Raw genomic sequence first — 13,886 nt, forward strand, 5'->3', positions numbered from 1 at the left:
TTCAGACTAACAGTTACAGATGTCAGGCTGTAGCATCCTGACGGCTCATTCTTCAGAAAGAAAGAATCGTGTTAAGAAGAATTAAGCTCTTGATAAAGCTGCTGCTCCAAGGCTGGTGATGGGAAATGACACGAGTGACCTGATTCCAACTTCCTGTAATGCTTTACCATGCTGAGAACTCACAGTGTCCTTCGTGAGCTAAGCAGGGGGGGGGCAGATGAGCTCTGAGCCATTTTCCATTCTGCTTTATCAGAAGCTCTTTACTTCCCAGGAAGTGCAGTTCCTATGGGAGCAGGGCCCCTGCTCTGACAAGCTACAATGAACCTACTATGTAGTTTTTGTAATAAGATAACTCAAGCAGTTACAGACACAAAATTCACAACTTCTGGTTAAAACATAACTGTAGATCCTTCTCTCATTGCACAATGATGCTCAAGACACTGTGCGGGGCAACCAGCCCACAGCAGGGGTTGGGACTGGATGGGCTTTAAGGTCCCTTCCAACCAGAGCCTGTCTTTCTATTCTGTGGTCTCACCACTTACTCAAGTAAATCCATCACACAAGAGACAGGACAGACTGAAGGCTTTGGGATCTTTTCAGGGAAGTGGTTTCAGGCCCCCCACCTCACAGTCCCACAGCCTGGGGCTGGAGGCACTTCCAGACGCTCCGCACAGCTGTCAGCAGCCTCTACAAATATATTAAGCCACTCAAGGTCTATTTGGAGACCAACATGTCTCTGTAAAATGCTCAGCATCTCATCTGTGACAAACCTAAAAGGCTTTCTTCTCCTTGCTGTCATTCTCAAGTGCCAAAATAAAAGCAGCGTGCTTAGCCCAACAACTGATGGTTATCTTGGGAAAATGACACCAGGCAAAGGGCTGCTCTTCCGAGCACCACTCCAAGTTTATATCCGGGTGGCTCCAAAAGCTGGCCGTGTTATGGCTGGGACTGTCTGGGGGAATCTGCTTTCAGGAGTAATCCATCTTTGCCTTTCTGAGTTCTGCTAATCCGCTGCCTTTGCCTGAGACGTTAGCTCAAGCACAAACAGCAAGGAAATCACTTGAGACATCAAAAATGCCTGACTTTAAAGAGTCAGGTCCAGGGGAACCTTCATCAGTGAGGCCACTTGCAGTCCAACTTGGGGGCAGCGTTGTCATTAACTCCATTGACAGTTATTATTATTACTGTACTACTTGGCACTCAACCCACTTTATTGAGACACAGTATGAATCTCAACCACCACGCCAAGAATATTTGACATGAAGAGACTGGCTACTGCCCTGTGGCATCCATCACACGATGATTTATGAAGGTTTTTTTGTTTGGTTGGTTGTTGTTGTTCTTGTTTTAAACTTTTCTGTCTTTGTATCAGTATTTTTGGTGTTTGGGATTAACAGTTCATTTTGTTTCAGCAAAACTGGCACTCCCACAGAACACCCTGTAGTTTCCCATTCTCACTTTGGATTTCTGCAGCATTTTTAATAATAATGCAACTTCTCAACAGAGCTGTCAGCAACAGTGGCAGCCTGTGAGTACTTGGCATGTTGAATATGGGCCACTGCTGAAGTATCTTGCATATAGCATGACTATGTAGTTGTCACACGCTGCTAGCATTGTCTGGCTTTCATTTCAAGCCCAAACCTAAAATCATGACTTTTTTTTTATTATGCTTTCTGTTAAAGATGAAAACACAAATGCAACAAGAGGCACCTTTCACTATGGGAGCACTTGCAGCACAGACCAGCTCAGCGCATTGAGGAAAACCAACAAAACCAGATGTGCTTAATAGAAATTAATATTTTTCCTCTGGTGGATTTGTTCTGCATTTGAGCACTTCACGCATCGCCAGTTTCCCACGTCAGAGCCTAAGAACAGCTAGGTAAGCACAACTTCACTCCCATGGACTGCCTTGTTCATCAGATAACAGTTAGTGCCTGTTTTTCAAAGGAAAAGGGCAGCAGAGATTTGCTGTTCAGAGTCACTGTTGACCATCCAGATCAAAGGATATGTTTCTGCATATATTAAGAAAAGAATCCAGGTGGTAGAAACCAGGGTAATGAAAACCACTCTCCAGCAAGATCAGGGCCCATTGAATACGATCTTGGGTTTCACAGAGCTGACACGAATTGATTTCATTGCTTTAGCAATGCTTTGCTCCTTGTAACTGGACTCTCCCCACGTTCTACTTTTATTATACATACATATACTTACATCATAACAAATTCTACCACATCTGTTTGAAACACAAGAAACCATAGACTGGGTGACCCTACACTGGAAGATGCGTATGCTGAGTAACAAATGCTTTACGTGAAGCTTATAAAAAGGGCACAGTGAAATCCTCCTCCTGGTAGCCATAAAGGTACATGTTTGGCAGAAGGGACATGTCACCAAATGCAAGATGCCCCTTGTGCTGCTGACACTGTGGTCATGCAGAGAAGGCAGGAGTTACTGAATGGTACTTGCAGGATCTTTGAGCTGATGCTTGCATCATTCTGCAGAAGGACTTCCCAGTCTACATCACCTGTAGTACCACAGCTCTGCTGTCTCATACAGCCTCACATTTTTCAGAAGTAGCTTACATGCATCTGAGGTATTCTCAAAGTCTAAAAGCCTCTTGTTTCAGTTAAAAATCAAAGTGCATTTGCATAGGGCCATGCACTTAATACAACCAGTCTTGCCAGCCTCTCTGCACTCACATTTTGATATGATTTAGTGCCAACAGTCTCAGCAGCGCTGCGTATCTGGAAACAAACCACGATCTCTGCAGAGTTTTGTACTTACGGCTGATTTGTGCTGTGTGATTTAAGCCCCACCTGACTACATCCAACCAACAGCTCTAAACTCTTCACCATAACCTTTTATTGGAGAGGAACGCGCTTGTAAGCATCCCACGTCCAAGCAGCAAGGTCCCATTCTTCTGGCAGGTAGTTGCCCTGGAGCAAATATCAAGAGAAGCACCCAATGCTAAATACTGTTTCCTCTGCAGGCTACCCAATTTTTCTACTCTTTGCAGAATATATATATATATATATGTATGTATTTTTTTCCCATATAGAAGACTCACATGTGACCTTTGGGTTCAGTTCCATGCTAACACAGCAACTCACAGTAAAGGCAGAAGACAAGAGGGCATGAGAATCGCTGTCAGGCAACAAGAAATGGGTTAAGTCACAGAATCCTGGGATATTTGGTGGCCTAGCCATTCCAGATGTACTACACAGTGTCTGTGCACAGCTGATGGTGGACAGGACTGCTGCTCTTTAGCTTTCTTCCCCTCTCAAGATAAAACCTTTCAGAAACATAACTCAGCCCAAGGCTAAGGGGAAAATATCTAGCCTAAGTCTGTCAAATTTATAGGTAGCGAAAAGGGGATCATTCCAATAGAAAGGGATCAGGAGGTTTATCTAGCACAGCCTGTCACCCTCATATCTTGTGATGCGTTGCTGCGTGCATGTACTGTTTCCATAACTGACATAGTAACTCTTCTGGGCTTTGACATCCAGCTGCATCACAGCAAGAGGGAAGCCTTGTGATAAATGCAGCACAACCCAATGATTATTGAGGACCAGCACTGGAACAGAGTTTCAGTACTGACACACAGTAGGTAAAGTTATTGAATACCTTGAATATTTTTCCCATTTTATGACTTGGGACATTCCTGCAGGGCCACTTTTAGAAACCCTTGGGGCCTTCTGCAATTTCAAGATAAACACATTTATTTTCTGTGCTCTGTTTTATATATCCACTCCATAGTCAACAGCATTAAAAGTTCCATCCAACTTTAACTGAATGAGCCCGGTTACATATAAAAAACAGTGCTATTTCTGGAATAGAATTACTTGTTGATTCCAGAAAAGGTAATAAAAAGTGAAAAGGGTTGTGGACTGAGAGGAATGGAGAGCCAGACCCAAAGGGAAGTGCATTCCCTGTGCAAGAGAGGCTGGCTCAGCACAACCTAAAGCGCAGGGAAGGGAAAATAGAGGTGTAACCTCTGTGCTGCACCCTGGATTGCCAGATTGTCTTTCAGTATCTGCAAGGAGACACATCTCAGGGACCCCACTCAATTCTCATGACGTTGGTACTCTAACAGAAGTACAAGGAAACTACAATATGCATACTCACTAGTCTCTCATTTACACTGAAAGGATCTTTAGAAGTTGTCACAAGTGCTTTGAAATCAGCATTATCACTCTTTAAGACTCTTAGAATTACTGGATTAATTAAAGTGTTCTTTGTGGCCCACCCTTCCTGCTGAGATATTATTTTATATGGAAATGCAGATGTGTTAACAGAACAGCAGAAATCCAGGTCAGGTCATCCACATACTACCAGGAGCACAGCAGAAGATATTTATCTCTTTAAGGTATCACTGTGACAGTTCTCACCTGCAAGAGGTAACAGTGAGGCTAAAAAATAAAATGAAAAAATCAAACAGTCAAACCCAACGGATGAAAACATAACTCTGAGGTCAACTTCTGTCTTCTCTGTTTAAAACGTAAGTGCCTGAGGACAGAAATCACACTTTGGTGATGAGGATATGATTAAAATGACACTGCAGCACTTGAGCTCTGACTTCATGACTTTTTTTGTCTCAGATTTGATAACTTTCTTCTATAGCAGAGGGCATACCGCAGCTCTTCCTGGTTTGGTAGTGCTGTGTTGACTGGGCAGCAAGGTCTTCAGGGATACCTGGCTGGTGACAAGTGAACACTATCTCCCCACTCCAACAACAAGATTTTTTGCTCAATGTGCAGGAAGACTGCATTAAAAAATTGGACTTCACCACCACTACATGCCATGGAGACCTTCTTGATAAGCAAAAAGGAGAGAGGGGGATGGGGAAAGGGAGGAATTATAATCAAACAATATTGACTAAATGCAATATTTCATCTTGAAATAGCCCCAGTAGCTGAGTCAACCCAAAAGAATTTCAGGTTTCTTCATTCTACATAGAGAATTAAAACAAAAAGCAAACAAGCAAACAAAAAAAAAACCCACACTGAAATACACACAATTATTCTAAGTGACCAGAATTATATATATTTTTATAGTTTGCTGGCTGAACCAAAGAGCAGAGTTTTCCACCGAGCTCTGTCATCGAGCTGTAGCCCCGAGAGCAGGGCTTTGCAAGTGGAACTGCACTGAATTCTTTTGATGATGAGTAAAGCAGAAGAGCAGCAAGCATGCTGCTGGCTGCCTTGGCTGTGCACTAACACCTTATAAAAACCTACACACGTCACCCAGAGTGCAGCAAAACCTAACGCATTTTGGGACAAAGTCAGTAGAGTTGCCCACAGTCATACTTTAAATGAAGTTATTCTTCTTGGAACCACACAAAACATTCATGCTTCATCTCCTTGTGAAAGGCCCACATGTCCACAGGGATGGTCCAGGACCCCCTCCTCCTTAGAGGGGCCCCATGGTCCCAATTGCTGATGGAAATTAGAAGCCATTTATTCCTAGACTATCTTGTTGGATATCAGGAGGGTTCCAAGACACATGGAAGTGACTGAGACTCCACAATTCATTTCAGCAATCCAAATCGACACTTAATTATCTGTGCAGGAGAAATTAAGTGTGTAACCTGCAGCAAAGATACAATGGTAAGACAACAAAGGCATCTATCAGGGACAGGGCATTTTGTTTTACTCCCTGTGTACTGGAGTATTTTTGGGAGCTGAAGTCGTGGTGCATCTCTCTTCCTCAAGAAAGAAATCCTTTTTTAACCCCATCATCATTTTTCTTCAGATCCATGAAGTTTCTTCTGTGAAATAGTTCTTACAATATGTACACCTAGTCTTCAAATTAATGTTCATCAATACAACTAGAAGTCAATTACTGCTGATATTTTCTGATAAAAAAATAATCGTTGTTGATGAGCAGGGCATCACCACATACATTTTCTATTTCCATCCACAAGCTGCTCAGAGCTCCTCGAGCAGTCCTGCAAGTAACACAAGTACCAGCCATCACCAACACCTGCATCCTCCCCAGGAATCATGGCAGCTCTGTTCAAAGACACAATGCTGTGGCAGCAGGAAAACTCTGGCAACATCATTAGAGAAGAAACCAAACAACCTACAAAACCATTTTTTGACTGACATGTCATCGTTTCACAAAACTGACTCATATAGATCATGAGTGGGGGAAAACTTTGAGTTTTCTTTGAGCAACAGATCTCCAGAGATTGATTTGCAAGCTATCACTTTACAACTCTAAAACTGTGCTGTCCTCCAATGGGAGGCTCACCCGGCTTGGTGGGGGGAAAGCTGGTGCTGCCCCATCTCGCTCATCCCCACCACTAGCCCAGCTTCCCTATCTCATCTTTGCCTACAAATCCAATCAAACTCTGTTGCCACTGCTATCCCAAAATTAAAACAAAATTAAAAAAAAAAAAGTAGCCCACTTACTGGATTTCAGCATGCATGGGGAACTTTGCATTACTCCTTGCTTAGCAGGGGGCTGTACCAAACAAATAGTAACAATAATAGTTTATTGCTGGGGATGGAACATGGCTAAATCTGCACCCTTGTGACATCCAAGGTATCTCAATTGCTCTGTAGAGCAGCTGAATGAATCCCCATTTAAACCTTTTCCTTTGTAAACTGCCAGAAGTTTATAGTCCCAGGGAGAATATTTGTTTATGATTCAGAATTTACATGCCTTGCTTGGCTGCATGGAATCCAAACATTTTTCTCCCCAGGCACACAAATTAGTAATTAAAATATCTGGAACATGTCATTTCTAAGCAATACCCAGGACTGTGTGTTATCACAAAATTGTAATAACTTCAGTAGTCTCCAGATGTGAAAAGTTTTATTGACAAGTTCAGCTGCTTTCAAAAGGGACTTAAAAAAGCATCACATGACATCAATATTGCTAGCTAGCTTTGCCAGGAATGGTATTTTGGCAAGAGAAATCAGAAGGCCAGAGAGTAAAATCTCTTTTCTGTCCGTGTGTATTCAACTTACATAATTCACAGTGACTGCACATACAGTGGGCAGAGTAACTGGAATACAAGAAATTGAATGAGATGCAAATCTGGGACAGCATCCTTTGCTGGTGAGCACCTCTGTTCTCCTTCAGCTACACAGAAGGGATGTCTCTGTTGTGACAGCTCCAGAGTAAAATCATCCTGGAGCTGCCCAATCGGCCACAATTTCACTGGAAAAATGACAGTTTGCCACAGCTGAAATAATCTCAGGTGTCAAAACTTGAAAAGAGACTGCTCCTCAGGGCCAGGACAGTGTCTCTGCTCACAAGAGTGGTCAGAAGTGAATATTCCTGTGAGTAGAAACAGGGAGTTACCAGGGACAGAGGTGTTCTAGGAACAGTAGAACATTTTCTGCCGGGGGGGAGGGGGCTAAGAATTTGAGCTATGGATTCACACACAGCTACTAGACCTTACTAAATTCACCGTCATGAGATCTCCATTAAAAAAGACCTACCCAAAACACTCCTAAAATCCTCCCAGATTTAATAGCCCCATGTGCAGGGACAGAGTCTAGAAAACCAAGGCGCAGATGGAATTCAACTCAGCGATGCATATAAAAAAAAACAAGAAGGGATTCTCTACTGGACAGAAGGGACAGGCAAAGGAGAGAGAACCCCTCTCTGATAAAAGAAAAGGGAGAGCTCTTCTCCTCAGTCATGTAGAAGGCTGAGGTACTTCAAAAGGTCTTTGTCTCTCTTCACAGCCAGACTTAGAAGTCCATGGACTTCTCAACAGGGCTGAGGGAGCAAAATCCCACCCACTATAAGAGCAGAGCAAGTCCAAGACCACCTAGTGAGGGGGAATGTGTACAAGTCTATGGGGTCTGATGACATATCTGTCATTCTGAAGGAACTGGCTGATGCAGTTACCAAGCTGCTCTCCATCGTGTTTGAAAAATTGTGGCTGTAAGACCAAGTTCCTGGCAACTGAAAAAAAGGGGAACATCACTCTCATTCTTAAAATTGGAGAAAGGAAGACCTTGGGAACTACAGGCTGCTGGACCTCATGTGCTGGGTCTGGGAAGGTCACGGAGTGGATCCTCTCGGGCAAGATGTTAAGGCACATACAAGATGTGGAGGGGATCTGAGACAGCCAGCACAACTTCACCAAGTGCAGATTGTGCCTGAACCTGTGATAGGGTGAGAATATCAGTGCACAAAGGAAGAGCAACAGATGTCATCTACTTAGACTTCTGCAAGGCATTTGATGCGGTCCCACACCATATCCTTATCTCTAAGTTGGAGAGAGATAGATTTGAAGACAAGACTATTTGGTGAGTAAAGAATTGGTTGGAAGGTCACAGCCAGAGAACTGCAGTCAATCGTTCCACATCCAGGAGGAGGTCAGTGAAAAATGGTCTTCCCAGGATTCCTTCTTGGGATCAGTACTCTTTAATGTCTTTATTAATGACACAGATGAGTACACCTCAAGTGAGTGGCGATGACACCAAGATGAGTAGCACAGTTGACACAATAGAAGGGAGAGATCCATTCAGCGGGATTTGGACATGCTCAAAAAGCGGGCCCATGAGAATCAAACGATCAAGGCCAAGTGCAAGGTGTTGCACTCGTGTTGAGGCAATCACAGATAAGCATACAAACTGGAAGAACTCATTGAGAACAGCAAGGACAGAGAAGGATTTGGGGGTCATGATGGAAGAAAATCTGGACGAGTCAACAGAATGTTCTTGCAGCCCAGAAGGCCTTCAGTATCCTGGTCTACAACAGAAGAAAGATGACCAGCAGAGGGGAGGAGGGGATTGTCCCCCTCTGCTCTGCTCCTGTGAGGCTCCACCTAGAGTACTGTGTCCAAGCGTGAGCACACAGCACAAGAAGGATGCAGAGCTATTGCAACAGGTCCAAAGGAGGGACATGAAGGTATTCAAAGAGCTGGAGCACTTCTCCTGTGAAGAAAATTTGAGGGAGCTGGGCTTGTTAAGCTTGGAGAAGAGAAGGCTCCAGGAAGACCTCCATATGACCTTTCAGTATTTGAAGGGAGCTTATAAGCAGGAGGGGGAGATCAACTTTTTATGTGGTCTGGTAGTGACAGGACAAAGGGAAATGGCTTTAAACTGAAGGACGGGAGATTTAGGTTAGATGTTAGCAAGAAACTTTTACTCACAGGGTGGTTACACACTGGAACATATTGCTCAGGGAGTTGCGATGCCCCATCTCCTGAGACATTCAAAGCCAGGCTGGATGGGGCCCAGAGCAGCCACATGTAGTGGCTGGCCACTCCTCCAATGGCAGAAGAGCTGGAACTAGATGATCTCTAAGGTACCTGCAAACCTAAGCCATTTCGTGATGGCTTTGTCCTACCTGCTCAATGCAGCTCATACCAATGAAGTGATTACCTGAGCCCCAGATAGCTTCAGTGGATGTTTTTTGGTCGTAGCTCATAAGAATTCATCAGACTAGATTCTGGAGCAGTGTTGTCAGTTTTTATTTATTTAAAAGCAACACCGTTTCTCTGGGCAAGGAAACATTTGACACATTAAACTTGGCCACAGCTGAAATAAATTTGTTTAAAAACACCACTTCAAAAATGAAGACATTTCCCATACATCATCAGGCAGGGGAGCCCTGGAGAGGGTGCTGGCAACCCATCAGCTGGTGGAGCTCTTTTTAAACAGCAAAGTAAACTGTGACACCCCAAAAGCTAACAAGGGCTTTGATTCATTTAAATAAAAAAATAAAATATGCTTCAAAGGAAAAAACTCTTACCCCTATGTTCTAGTGACACACTCCTGCCTAAACTACTCAGATTAACCTATTTTTTCCATTCTTTTCTATTAAATATTTACTCTGTTAGTGGCTAGCAGTCACATACCCAAAAATAAACAGCACCAACTTGCCACACAGCCTTGCTCTGTTCAAACTTGGCCCGTCACAGCAGAGCAGCCCAGCCACCCACCTGAGCTGGGGTACAGCCTGCCTGCCGCAACACCAGCCCTGTAAGTTCACATTTAGACCAGGTGGAAGGTTCAGGCCTCATGGTTTGGACCTGAGCTGCTATTTGAATCCTCCCAGAGAAGAAACAAGCTATCTGTTTCCAATCTGAAGCTCACACCTTCCTCATGATGGGGAGCAGTGTTGATCTCCTCTCGTTGGTGACAGCAGCAGAACCTGAGGGAATGGCATGGAGCTGCATCAGGGGAGGGTCAGGATGCGTATCAGGAAAAGTTTCTTTACCAAAGAGTTTTTGAGCACTGGAACAGGCTCCCTAGAGCAGTGGGCATGGCCCCAAGCTCACTGGAGTTCAAGAGGCAATGCTGTCAGATATACGGTCTGATTTTTGTGTGGTCCTGTGTGGTGCCAGCAGTTGGACTTGATGATCCTCATGGGTTCCTTCCAATTCGGGACACAGTATAATTCCATGACCTAGGCTCGGTCAACGTCTCAGAGCCAAATGACAAATTCCATGCCACTCTGCATCTCCAGGAGCAAGAAAACCCAGGATGAAAACCAACAAGACACCACAGGGAAAATAAATAAATAAAAAGACAAAAAGACTGAAAAATGTTAAAGAAAATCTTATTTCTTGGCCAGCACTCAGAAGCCAGGTTTCTAAGACATACTTAAGTCTCTGCTACTAAGTTGTCTGCATTTTGGGGGGCTTCAAAGTGTGTACAGTAGAGGCTGTGACATACAGCAAGGGACAGACAACAGGATGCTGTTTCATTCTTATGACTCCTGCTCCAGCAAGAGCCTTAATTCATTTTTTTCCTTGCCATTATCTAATACATAGCCAAGCAAATAATTTTCCTCCTACTGCAGGGAAATAGCTAGGCCACACTCACTCTTCCTGGCACAATGTGTTGTCAGGAGTAAATGCTGTTTGACTGCTTTTGTTCATCCACTGCACCACAGTGCTTTGACTCGTGTGTTTTCCTTCCTTTACTTCTCTGTGAGTTGCCAGACTTACAAAGTTCAAGTCAGGGTGTCAAAGGCCTACAGTTATAAATTCGCTCTGGAATCGCTGGTGATTGTTACATACCCACTGCATAAAGCTTTGTGCTTGTTGCTTGAACAACACCAAGATGTCCTTTTCTTCAGCATCACATCACAAAACATGCTGCAATTTGGTGTGCCTTTCAGAAAAAAAAAAAAAAAGAAAAAAACAGAAAGTAGTATTACATATTAGAAAGGTGCAAGTCACAGAAACATGACTCCCCTCTTAAAGAGAGTTTGGAAATATTCTGCATGCCTGTGTTCTCCGCAGTTACAAAATCAACCCTGAAGCAAAGCATAAGTGGGAAAAAAAGCAGAAGCCACAGGGAAGAGCACAGCCTCCTAAACTACTTGCTCCTGCCTCTGAAGTGGCTGAGGATCAGAAAGCTCTGCTTAGAGGTTGAGTCAGGCTTACAATTGGCAGCATGCTACCCAGAAAAATCTTATATTCCCCAATAGTCTCTCAGTATGAGTCATCAAGCTTAAAATACATTACTTCTAAAAAATAAATATTTTTTATATTTACGGTTTTTTTAAGTGCCATCTAGCTTCCTTTCTCCCTTTTCTCCTCCCTAGCCTCATCAAACATTTTATGTTAATGTCTCAGTGTCCTTACACGCCAAGATCAATACTGCTTTTTCTACCTCCTCTTCATTTCATGTATAATCACACTTCCACCCTCCAGAAAACAAACCCAATGTGATTAACCCCTTCTTCTTTCTGCCTGCACTTAACTAAGTAGGAAATTCCCATTCTCCACCAGCTTCCCCTTATTAGGTAGGATGTAGGATGGATGTTAATATTACCAGCTACTCAGCAGCTGGTTAATTCCTACTGCTTTGTGCCTCAAGGAGACACACTCCATCACTTGGGCTCACAGGAGGATCAGGAGACAGCCGCAGTATTTACTGACCCAGATCTCCCACTTCAACAAGCAGGACACTGTAATAGTGCCAAGCCTTCATTCAACAGCGTAATATTTTTCACTGACGTGGAATTTTCCTTAGGAATGTTCACAAACATATGAATAAATTCATGCTTCCCCCATTCTCTTCCCTAGAAGACTTCTTCACTGATTTCTAACATCTGGCAGTGGCTATTTGAAGTCATATTTCTGGTTTCCTTTCATTTGAACCTTTGTCATAAGACAAGGCCCCAAGAAATCAAGGGATGCTGAAGTTACACCTGTATTGGAGCCCAGGCACCACGGCCCATATGCTATTGAGCTTCATTTCAACAGAAGTATTTCAGGATTAGCTCTCTAACACCACAAAAAAAAAAAAAAAAACACTCTTTCCTCTACCTAAAGCAAATTGTCCTGTAGGAAGAGCATGTGCAGCCCTAGCATATGGAGTTCACAAAACTTTTTCAAGATGTTCTTCCTAAGTAGACAGACAAATGACTGTGTAAATCTTGTCCTTCCTACATCACTTCTTGCCAGTACCAGAACAAAAAGGGAAGCCTTTCTCTCCTGAGCACAAATAAGCCACAAGAAGCACTGCAAAATAGCAGCATCTGGTCTTGGAGTCCTAGTTAGTTGTTTCATGAGGTACAGTTTCAGCAAGCAGAGAGTTTAAAATATGTGTTTAAAAGGCTGAAATGTAAACAGTGAACCTTAAGAGTTATGGCACATGGAATATTTAAACAAGATTAACAACATCAGATTATTTACTGTTGGAGATTAGTACGGTAAATCCAATTATTATTTTTCACCAATGTTTTAGTTACCGTTAGAACTGTTACTATTAGAACATCACATTACTTTGTGTAGAGAAAAGTGATAGCAGATACAGCTGCTTTAAACCAGTCTTAAATTACCCAAGAAAGGTAAAGGTCACAATCTTTACCTTCTTTATTTAAAGAAGGTATCAGTTACCCCCTTTCCAAGAATAAGAGCTTGCCAAACATTCCAAAGGAGAAGATCTCCAACTAGAGATGCTCCCCTTGCCACTACCAGCCCATAAATGAGGTTAGGAGGGGAACCTTGGTCCACCCCTTCTGATCACACAGATGAACTGCTTCCACCAGTGCTCCCAGCCCTCCACCAGGTGCCCCATCACTGGTTCAGGCCATGACTGAGCAGTTTCCAAATGCTTTGGTGACATAAGAGCCAGCTGGGTAACCAGAGGTCAGAGAAAACCATTTTTATACCAAATTATTTTATCACCTTGCCCCAGAGGGCAAGAGGAAAAATAACCAATTAATAAGCCAAATTCAAAATGTACCTCCTCCCTCATGATAGGAAAATATTGACTCAGGTCTTCATTTTAATTGTCAGAGCTCTTCTATTTTGCCTCTGAAACATGTATTCAGAAGCTTTCCTTTCTAATGAATTTTTTTTTCCCCGATTTCCTGAGTCACTGCCATTATGATAAACTAGTCAAGTTCTTTACTTGATAGACATCCTATCTGTTGCATTTTTCAGAGAGGACTATTATTATTATTTTCAACTTACATTATATAAACCTTAGAACATGTACCTTTAAGGACTTGCTTTCATGTCTTCCTACGTAAGTTGAGGGTCTTGCTTTTTAAGAAAATCATTACTTATTATTAATTTATGGTATAGATAGGTATATGATAGACCCTTTCTTTTCCTAAACCAAGTATGAATTTTACTAATATTATCAAGAAACAAAAAGAACAGAAGGGAGAAAGTCAGGAAGAAGGCTGGGAAATTTTCAGTGCAATTGAAGTGTAATTCTACTTCTTCTGAAGCATTATTTGTGAAGAAGAAAGACATGCTAGTAGGTATAGAAGGAAAGCATGCTTCTAAAAATGAAGCAATGAAAACATCTTCCTAACTAATCTCGCCATCAGTTCCTTTATGGGAAATCCTTCTTGCTTGCAATTACTTTTAGATGTGGATTTTGGAAACTGATATTGAGCAAGTAAATTAGGATTGAGCCTGTTTTATCTTCTCAGTAGCGTGTACTAAC

The sequence above is a fragment of the Cyrtonyx montezumae genome, unplaced genomic scaffold, assembly GCF_038088225.1.
Source record: "Cyrtonyx montezumae isolate F1298 unplaced genomic scaffold, pur_monq_1.0 scaffold_4, whole genome shotgun sequence".
NCBI classification, from domain to species: Eukaryota; Metazoa; Chordata; class Aves; order Galliformes; family Odontophoridae; genus Cyrtonyx; species Cyrtonyx montezumae.